General features: G+C 50.5%; 1 protein-coding gene across 1 annotated transcript in view; it reads right to left on the bottom strand.

The window, feature by feature from the left end:
- The window catches only part of ARHGAP8 (Rho GTPase activating protein 8), a 70,938-nt gene that overhangs the window by 6,961 nt on the left and 55,972 nt on the right, over positions 1–8,005 (bottom strand). The window lies entirely within an intron of this gene.

Here is an 8,005-nt window from a genome sequence, read left to right as displayed (position 1 = left end):
GCCCAAAGAGAGGCAGAAATAACAGAAACGATAAAGCAGCCCCCAAGGGCTCCAGCAGAGACGCACACGGTGCAGGGGAGAGCTGGGGCTGGGGGAGGCTTCGCGTAGGGCAACTGAGCTGGGCTTGGAGGGGTGAGTAGGAGCCTCAGAGGACAAGAGAGAAGGGCATTCCAGACAGAGGGAAACACACACAGGGGAAGGCCCAGGGCGTGAGAGGGTTTGGTCATGAAGGCAGAACCAGTGGACCAGGCTTGGATGCTGATCACTCTAGAAACGTGCTTGATGAGGACCCAGTACATTGCCTCAGATGGGCTGTTAACACTCAGCCTCCTACTGTGCTAATGTGATAGATTCGCAGGAGGAAACTTTGAATACGTACAAATATAAAAGAGAGGCCCTCCCAGACACACACACACACACACACACACGCATGCACACACATGCACGCACACACACACGCGCGCGCGCACACACACGTACATACACTCCCCACCCCACCTGGCAGAATCGGGATCTGAAGCCAGAGCCACCTACTGTGCCACCTGGGCTTCTGCCTCACGTTTTTCTCTTCTTTCATCTGCTGAATTTTTTTTTTTTTTTTTTTTGCCCTTGAAGTGGCATCTTTGAGACTGTGCTGTATCGAGGGAAAAGGACTCGTAAGTCAGACATACCTGGCTGGAGTCCCACTTTGCCACTTTTTTGCAGAGAAGAACATGTATTTTGCTATTCTTGGGCCGGGTGTTCTTTGAACATCAGTTAGGTTAACTTGGTGGACTGTGTCGTTGGTGTGCTCTGAGCTGCTTATCTTCTGTCTGTTCTATCAGTTATTTACAGCAGGGTACTGAAGTCTCCTATTAGAATTGTGCGTCTCTTTCTTCCTTCAGTCCTACCAGGTTTTGCTTCGTGTATTTTAAAGCCGTTACCAGTCCATAAATTCGTAGGATTACTATGTCTTCTTCATTGCGATAAAATGTCCCTCCCTATCCCTGGTCTTACTGCTGCTTCTGAAGATGCTTCGAAGCCACTGCCACTTCCGCTTTGTCGGCGGCCGCATCGTACATCTTCTGCATCCTTTTATTTTTACTCTGTAGCATCGTGTATATTTTTATATTTTAAATGTCAGCGAGATCTCTCTTCTTTTAATCGAATCCGACCATCTCTGTCTTTTAATTGAAATGTTTATGCCGCTTATATTTAATGAAATGATCCCTATGGTTGGGTTTAAACCTACCATCTTGCTAAGTGTTCTTTTTTTCTCTCTTCTCTCTCTTCTTGACTTTGTTTTGTGGATTAACCGAGTATATTTTAGGATTCCATTTTATCCCCATTAATAGATGAGGCATATCTCTTTATTTGCCTATTTTTTACAATGCATACATTTAACGCAGTACGGTCTACTTCCAAATAATATCGTATTACTTTACTTATAGTGGCAGCACCTTACGAGACAACTTCCACCCTCCAGCCCCACCCGCTGTATTGTATTACCCATTGCACAGTCCTCCGACGTGTTATAAACCGTCACTATTTTGTTATTGTTTTTGTTTAAACAGCCACTTTACTATCAAAAGCAGTCTCAAAGTCAGAAAAATAATTCGTTTTCTATTTATTCATATAGTGACCATGTCTGGCATTCTTCGTTCCTTTGCGAGGATCCAGATGTCCACGTGGCATCATTTTTCTTCTGTCTGATGAATTTCTCTTGACATTGCTCATAGCGTAGGTCCGCTGGAAATAAATCTTCTCAGCCTTCGTTTATCTGAAAAAGTGTTGACTCTGCATTCATTTTTGAAAGATTTTTGTTAGGTATACGGTCTTAGGTTGACAATTTTTTTTCCTTGATAAGTAAGATGTGAACTTAAACGACTTGAAATAGTGCTCGGTTGTCGACTGGATTGCATCTTTCCAGTGAGACACCTGATGCCCCTTTTCTTTGCCCCGCTGCGTGTTGTGTCCCTTTTTTCTGTTTAACTTTTCTCTTTGTCACCAGTTTTGAGCCATTTGATCATGATGTTCCTTGGTGTAGTTTTCGTCACATTTCTCATGCTTGTGGTTCATTGAGTTCCTCGGATCTGTGGGTTTCTAGTTATTACCGAAACTGGAAACATTTTTGCCATCAATTCTCTAAATATTTGTTTGCATTCTCCTTTCTGGGACTCCAATTATACATACACTAGACTATAATATGAATATTATGTCATACATTAGTCTTTTTTTCCTCTTATGCTTCATTTGGGATCATTTTCCGGCTGCATCCTTAAGTCCTTTACTTCTGCAATGCCTAATCTGCTAATCCCGCCCACTGTGTTTTTCATGTTAGTAATTACATTTTTCACCTCTAGAAGTTCCACTTAGTTTCTTTTCGAAGTCACTTTTCATCATGTTTGTGTTTACTACCACCTTCTTGAACATATGGGTCACATTTGTAATAACAATTTTAATGTTTTGTCTGCAAATTCCATCATCACTGTCATTTCTCGATGTGATGGTTCATTTTACGTGTCAACTAGACTGGCTCACGGGGCCCCAGCTATTTGGCCAACCAGTATTCTGGGTGTGTTTATGAGGGTGATTCTGGATGAGATTAACGTCTGAATCGGGAGGCCGAGTAAAGCAGACTGCCCTCCCTAATGTGGGTGGGCCCCGCCTAACCTGTTGAAGGCATGAATAGAATGAAGAGCCTGGTAAGGGAGAATCAGCTCTTTCTGCCTGTCTTCGAGCTGGGACATCAGTTTTCTCTCGCCTTTGGACCCTAACTCAGACTGGAAGCCACTCCACAGGCTCTCCTGAGTCTCCGGCTCGCCGACTGCTGCCACGGAGACTTCTCAGCTTCCATAACCATGTGAGCCAATTCCTCATAACAGATCTTCCACTGGTTCTGAGGATTTGGCTAGGTTCTGGCTAGAGAACCTAGATTAATACCCGGGGCCGTTTCCGTTTGCCGAGTTTTCTGCTGGGTGCAGATCAGGTCTCCCTGCTCCTGACTTGCTACTTTTCTCTGGGAATTTCACGTCGTTGGTTGTGGGTTTTATTGTATTTCTCTGAATGGAGATGAACCTTGTTCTGTCTTTCATTGAGTCACTTGGCAGTTTCCATAGGAACCTCTTGCCGGAAGTCCCAAGCTGCCCTGTAGGGAGTGTGGCCACCCTGTAATGTCAGGCTGGGAGCCTTGGACCCTCCTGACCAGGCACCAGCTGGACACCACTGAATGACCTCTCCCGACACCACGCAGAAGGAACTTGACTGGCTGATCTTCACCTAAATACCAGGCCCAAACACATCAGGACATGTAACGAAATGGCTGTTGTTTGAAGCAGCTGGGGGGATTTGCGACTCAGCTCTAGGGAACAGGAAAACGTGGTCAGAGTGGACAGACCAAGTGGACAGAGCCAGGACTCAGACCCTTGAATTTGAGCCTAGCATGTGTGCTCTTGTATATTACCTATTTAATTTCCATTGTAATTTTATTAGCCCAAATTAGAGATCAGAGATGGACGCTGGGAAAGGCTAGGTGACCAGCTCCAGGTCTTACAGCTGAGAGGTGGCAGAGCTGGAGGCGAGGCTGGCTTTGAATCGAATCTGCATTCTTTCTGCAGAGACCCATCGGGTGGGCATTGCAGCAAGTCTGCTTTTCATTTTATTCCAAGAGGACTCAAACATTTGGTCACCTGAACAACAATTCACACTTCATCAGCAGCGACGATAGGACTTTGCACGTCCCACTCTCGACGCAAAATTGGGTTTCTTGGTGGTTTCTCTTCTGCTAAAGCCGTGCGGCTGGGATGCCAAACAATGATCCGGTGGCGAAGGGGCCCTGCGGGCTGTCACCATCTCCGTGGGGCTGTGCTGCCACAGGAAGGTGGGCCGGACGCTCCCCGCCCTTCCTGGACTTGGCTCGGGACCCCTCGACGAAAGAGGAGGCAGCCTGGGTCTCAAGCAGTGTCCTGGCGGTCTCCTCTCTGTGTCCCTGGGGAAGGAATGTGATGGACAGGTCATCTTCTCCCAGGATGCTCCAAAGCTGTGGGCTCTTTTCCTCCTCCGTTTCCTGTGGGAGCCAGACGGACCCATGCAAGTCCCGGGCCTGCCCTGAGCTGGGTGACCCTCGGCCTGTCTCTGAGCCTCCCTGGCCTCGGTTTCCCCAGCTAGAAAGCAGGCCAACTGACGACCCCCTTGCAAGGAGCTGCAAATATTAAACGGCAAAGGATGAAAAAGGCTTTGTTAAGCTATAAGTCAAAGGCGCCGACAGTTACAATCATTGCAATGCCGAGAGACTTCCGGGCCAAACACAGGCGGCCCATTTCACAGAGGGAGAAATGGGCCCGGCGTGTTGCGGTGACTTGTCCAGTGTCACACAGCAAGGGAGCACAGGTCTTTTGATTCCAAAGCCTGGGCAGGTTACTGTCCCCAGAAGGGGGCCTGACTGAGACCTACTGAACAGGCTGGACCCTGATGACCCTGATGACCTGTGACCTGTGGCTGTTAAAAGACCCCTGTGCCTACAGCTTAGGTGACATTTTGTGTTTGAAAAGCAGACTTCCGGAACAGGAAGGGGCCCAAGAGATCATGAGAAACTGAAAGCCCAGAAGGGGAGGGTTTGCCCCCAACATCGCAGGGCTCCCGGCCAGGCATGCCCCCCTCTGCCGTGCACTCAGGAAGCACTGACATCCGGCCTGTGCCTCTCGCAGCAAACCACTGAGCAGGGGCCCTGGCATCAAATTACTGCTCTCAGCGGAGCAGGAACCACACTTCGGATTTCTCCTCCCCTCCCTTCCCCTACTTGCCGGCTCGGAGAGGGGCTTGCTCAAGGCTGACAGAGACCGTGCAGAGAATGACAATTGCTCCAGGGGACTCCAAGTTCCTATGCCCCTGACTGGGTGGGGACACCCAGGGCGGCAGCAGCAGCAGACCTGCACACGCCAGGTCCCTCCTGCGCATCTCCATGTGTGTGGGCCAGGGTCAGGTCCCCGTGAGGATGCGTGGACTGTGTTAAACCCACATCCTGGAGGACAGGGGACTCTTGGAGGCACAGTGCAACTCACTGGTCAGCACAGTGCACTCCGGGCCAGCTGTCCGTTCCCAGGAGGGCACTGGGACTCCTGGCACATAATTCTTGCTCGGACCCCTTCCCTTCCCCTGCGAGATGTGCTTTGAGTGATTCAGAGCATGTTCTTTCTCTGGTTTTTCGTGCAAGAAATGCACAGCAAAGGAGAGGTTGTGGCTTTTTAAAAACAGTGGGAACGGAGAGGAAGGGAGGGTGACATGAAGTTACAGAGCTGACGGGGACAGCGGAGCAGGCCCGCCTCGCGGGGCACCCAGGCTTTCCCCGGCCCTCCGCGGTGGCCACTCGCCTCACGTCCGCTCCCAGTTTCTGAAACAGGGTGGGTGGCTGCAGCTCACATCGCTGATCTGCAACGGTCTCAGTCACCAAGCCAGCCGGGAAGGCCTGGGTGGTGACAGACCTGGGCAGCGCACTGAACATCACGGGAAGTGCCGCATGGTGAGGGCCTGGTGCGAACCGCTAGGTCCGCTGGCTTCGTCACGGTGCCCGCGATTTTATGGAGGACGAAACTGAGACGCAGGCTGACTGTTTCGTCTGGAGTCACGTGGCCTGGGGTTCAAACGAAGGACTCCCCAGCCTGTGCTCCTGTGGCAGTCCACGGGCTCACGCTCTGAGGCGGGGGTTTAAGGCATGCAGTGGGGGTGCTGGCGGGTCCCAGGCCCAGGCCCAGGAATGCCGGAACCCACTTTGGCACAGCGGGCCCTCTGTGGGAGGCGAATGAGGAATCAGGAAGTTTGTGTCATCAGCTAGACCGGCCCCCGAAACTCTAACGGGGGGTTCTGGCAAGTCAGGCTGGCACACGACTCAGAACCGAGCCTAAGGAGGTCCAGTCCCCACCCCCGCGGCTGCTCCCACATGGCAGCATCTCACGCTCGCTACACAGCCACCTGGGGCGGGAGACCGAAGACCCCGAGCACACGGGGAAAGAGAAAAGAAAGGAGACACACCCTTCGCCTCTTCGCTCGCAAAAGCAGAGAGCTGGGACCTGCGGCTCTGGGAGAGAAGCAGAGGCTAACACACCATGTGGTCCCGCTCGCTAATGAACACAGCATCTTTGAATCCACCGCCATCAGATCGTTAACGGAAGAGTGCCAAAATGAGCACTGAAAACTAGAACACATCACCTAAAGAAATTCAGAAGCTCTTTCAGAAAAGACATCCTGCATTCGTGGATTCAAAGGCGTAACATTGTTAAGATGGCAATACTCCCCAGATTCATCTACAGAGACAGCACAATCCCTATTGAAACCCCAGCTGCCTTTCACAGAAACTGACAAGCGGATTCTAAAATTAAAATGGAAATTCAAGGGACCCAGAATAGCCAAAACCATCTTGGAAAAAACAAAAAAACAAAAACAAAGTTGGAAGACTGACACTTCCGATTTCAAAACTTACTAAAAGCTTCAGTGATAAAGATAGTGTGGTATTGGCACATAGATCAATGGAATAGAATTGAGAGTCCAGAAATAAACCCTCACATTATGGTCAATTAGTTTTTAACAAGGGTGCCAAGGCAATTCAATGGCGGAAAAGAGTCTTTTCGACACATGGTCCCCATGGTATGGAGGCATCCGGGAAGGCTTCCTGGAGGAGGGACCTATGAAGGAGGAATGAGAGCGGGTGACGTGCTGGGCAGCGGGAACGGGCTCGCTTGGTCTGCACAGCCTGTTATTAAGCCCTGGTGGCCCGGAGGGCGAGGAGGGCAGGGTTTCAACTCTAGACTGGGGTGGCTAACTTGACTTCCCAAAGCTACAAAGTGTCAGGGCTGGGATGTGACCTGCTTCCTCTCCCCGATCCTAAGGGGCCTCCCCTCCCCACGAGACCGCAGGCGCCCAGATAGGACTGTACTAAATGCACGTTTACGTTTCTGTCTTCCCACTTTGGGGACGGCAAACCAGTCTCCGACTTCCCCTTAACGTATTAACTTAATTAGCTTACGCTAAGGTGATAATGTTCTGTCATGTGCTCTTGAACTTAACTCAGCAAATTAACATTTGTGAACAGGATCTGGTTATGAATTTTAATGACTTGCATTCATTCATAGTCCAAGCAAATTACCTACTTGGCGCTTTATTTAATATGTTTATCGCCGTTTTATTACAGTCATTCGCAATGAAGCGGCATAAAATATTAATTCAAAGAGGCAACCTCATGGGTTCTCTCAAAGTGGCACGCGCAGAAGTTTTTGAAGGTTGTCCAATGGACCTCATCATTCCCTAAAGATATAATAAACTGATTTTCACAGCGACGGCCGGTCCCGGAAGAGGAATGGGCCACGGCCTTTATAAAGGGCATTTCTAATATCCGCCTTCGATCTGCTAGCTGACAGCCCCGGAGTTCAAATGCTGCGTCAGGTCATCCTGAAAGGCAACTGTCAAAACAGAGGCCACCGAGGCCCCTGGTGAACCTCACAAACACTAACAACGCCTCCCCCCACCCCGAAGTGCACTCAGGTAGATGGTGTCAGAAATCTGTGAGTTGGGTGAGTTTCTGGCTTTTCATTTTCAAGGTTTCACTAGACAATAAGTACACTGGAGCGGTTCTGAATAAGACGGCCGGCTCAAAAGGCACTGTTTGTGGCGTCGGGCTAAGGGGCTGATGATGGAAAAGCCAGTGGCCAAGGACTCTGGCTATCAAGGTACACCTGGAGCAGCAGAACCTCAGGACCGGCCAGAAGCTCAGAGGCTGACGACAGAAGCCTCAGAATCAGGTAGAAGGGTCGCAGATGGCTTGAAAATCCCGAGTCTGCTGGCTGGGCCTCCCAGGGCCCCTGCTCGGACCGCCGAGTTCTCACGAGCGCCCCCAGCGGGGCCCGTGGTCACTGCGGCACGCCCCCCAGCCTGCCTTCCTGGGGTCACACCCATGCACCCACCTGAGCGGGCCTCGCCAGCTCTTTCACAGCCTCTAAGAAAGGAAAAGGAAGTGCTGTGTGGTGAACTTTTGTTC

This window comes from Pteropus vampyrus, unplaced genomic scaffold, assembly GCF_000151845.1.
Source record: "Pteropus vampyrus isolate Shadow unplaced genomic scaffold, Pvam_2.0 Scaffold257, whole genome shotgun sequence".
Classification (NCBI taxonomy): Eukaryota; Metazoa; Chordata; class Mammalia; order Chiroptera; family Pteropodidae; genus Pteropus; species Pteropus vampyrus.
Note: the sequence above shows the minus strand (reverse complement) of the source record. Positions and strands in the feature narration are given on the sequence as shown.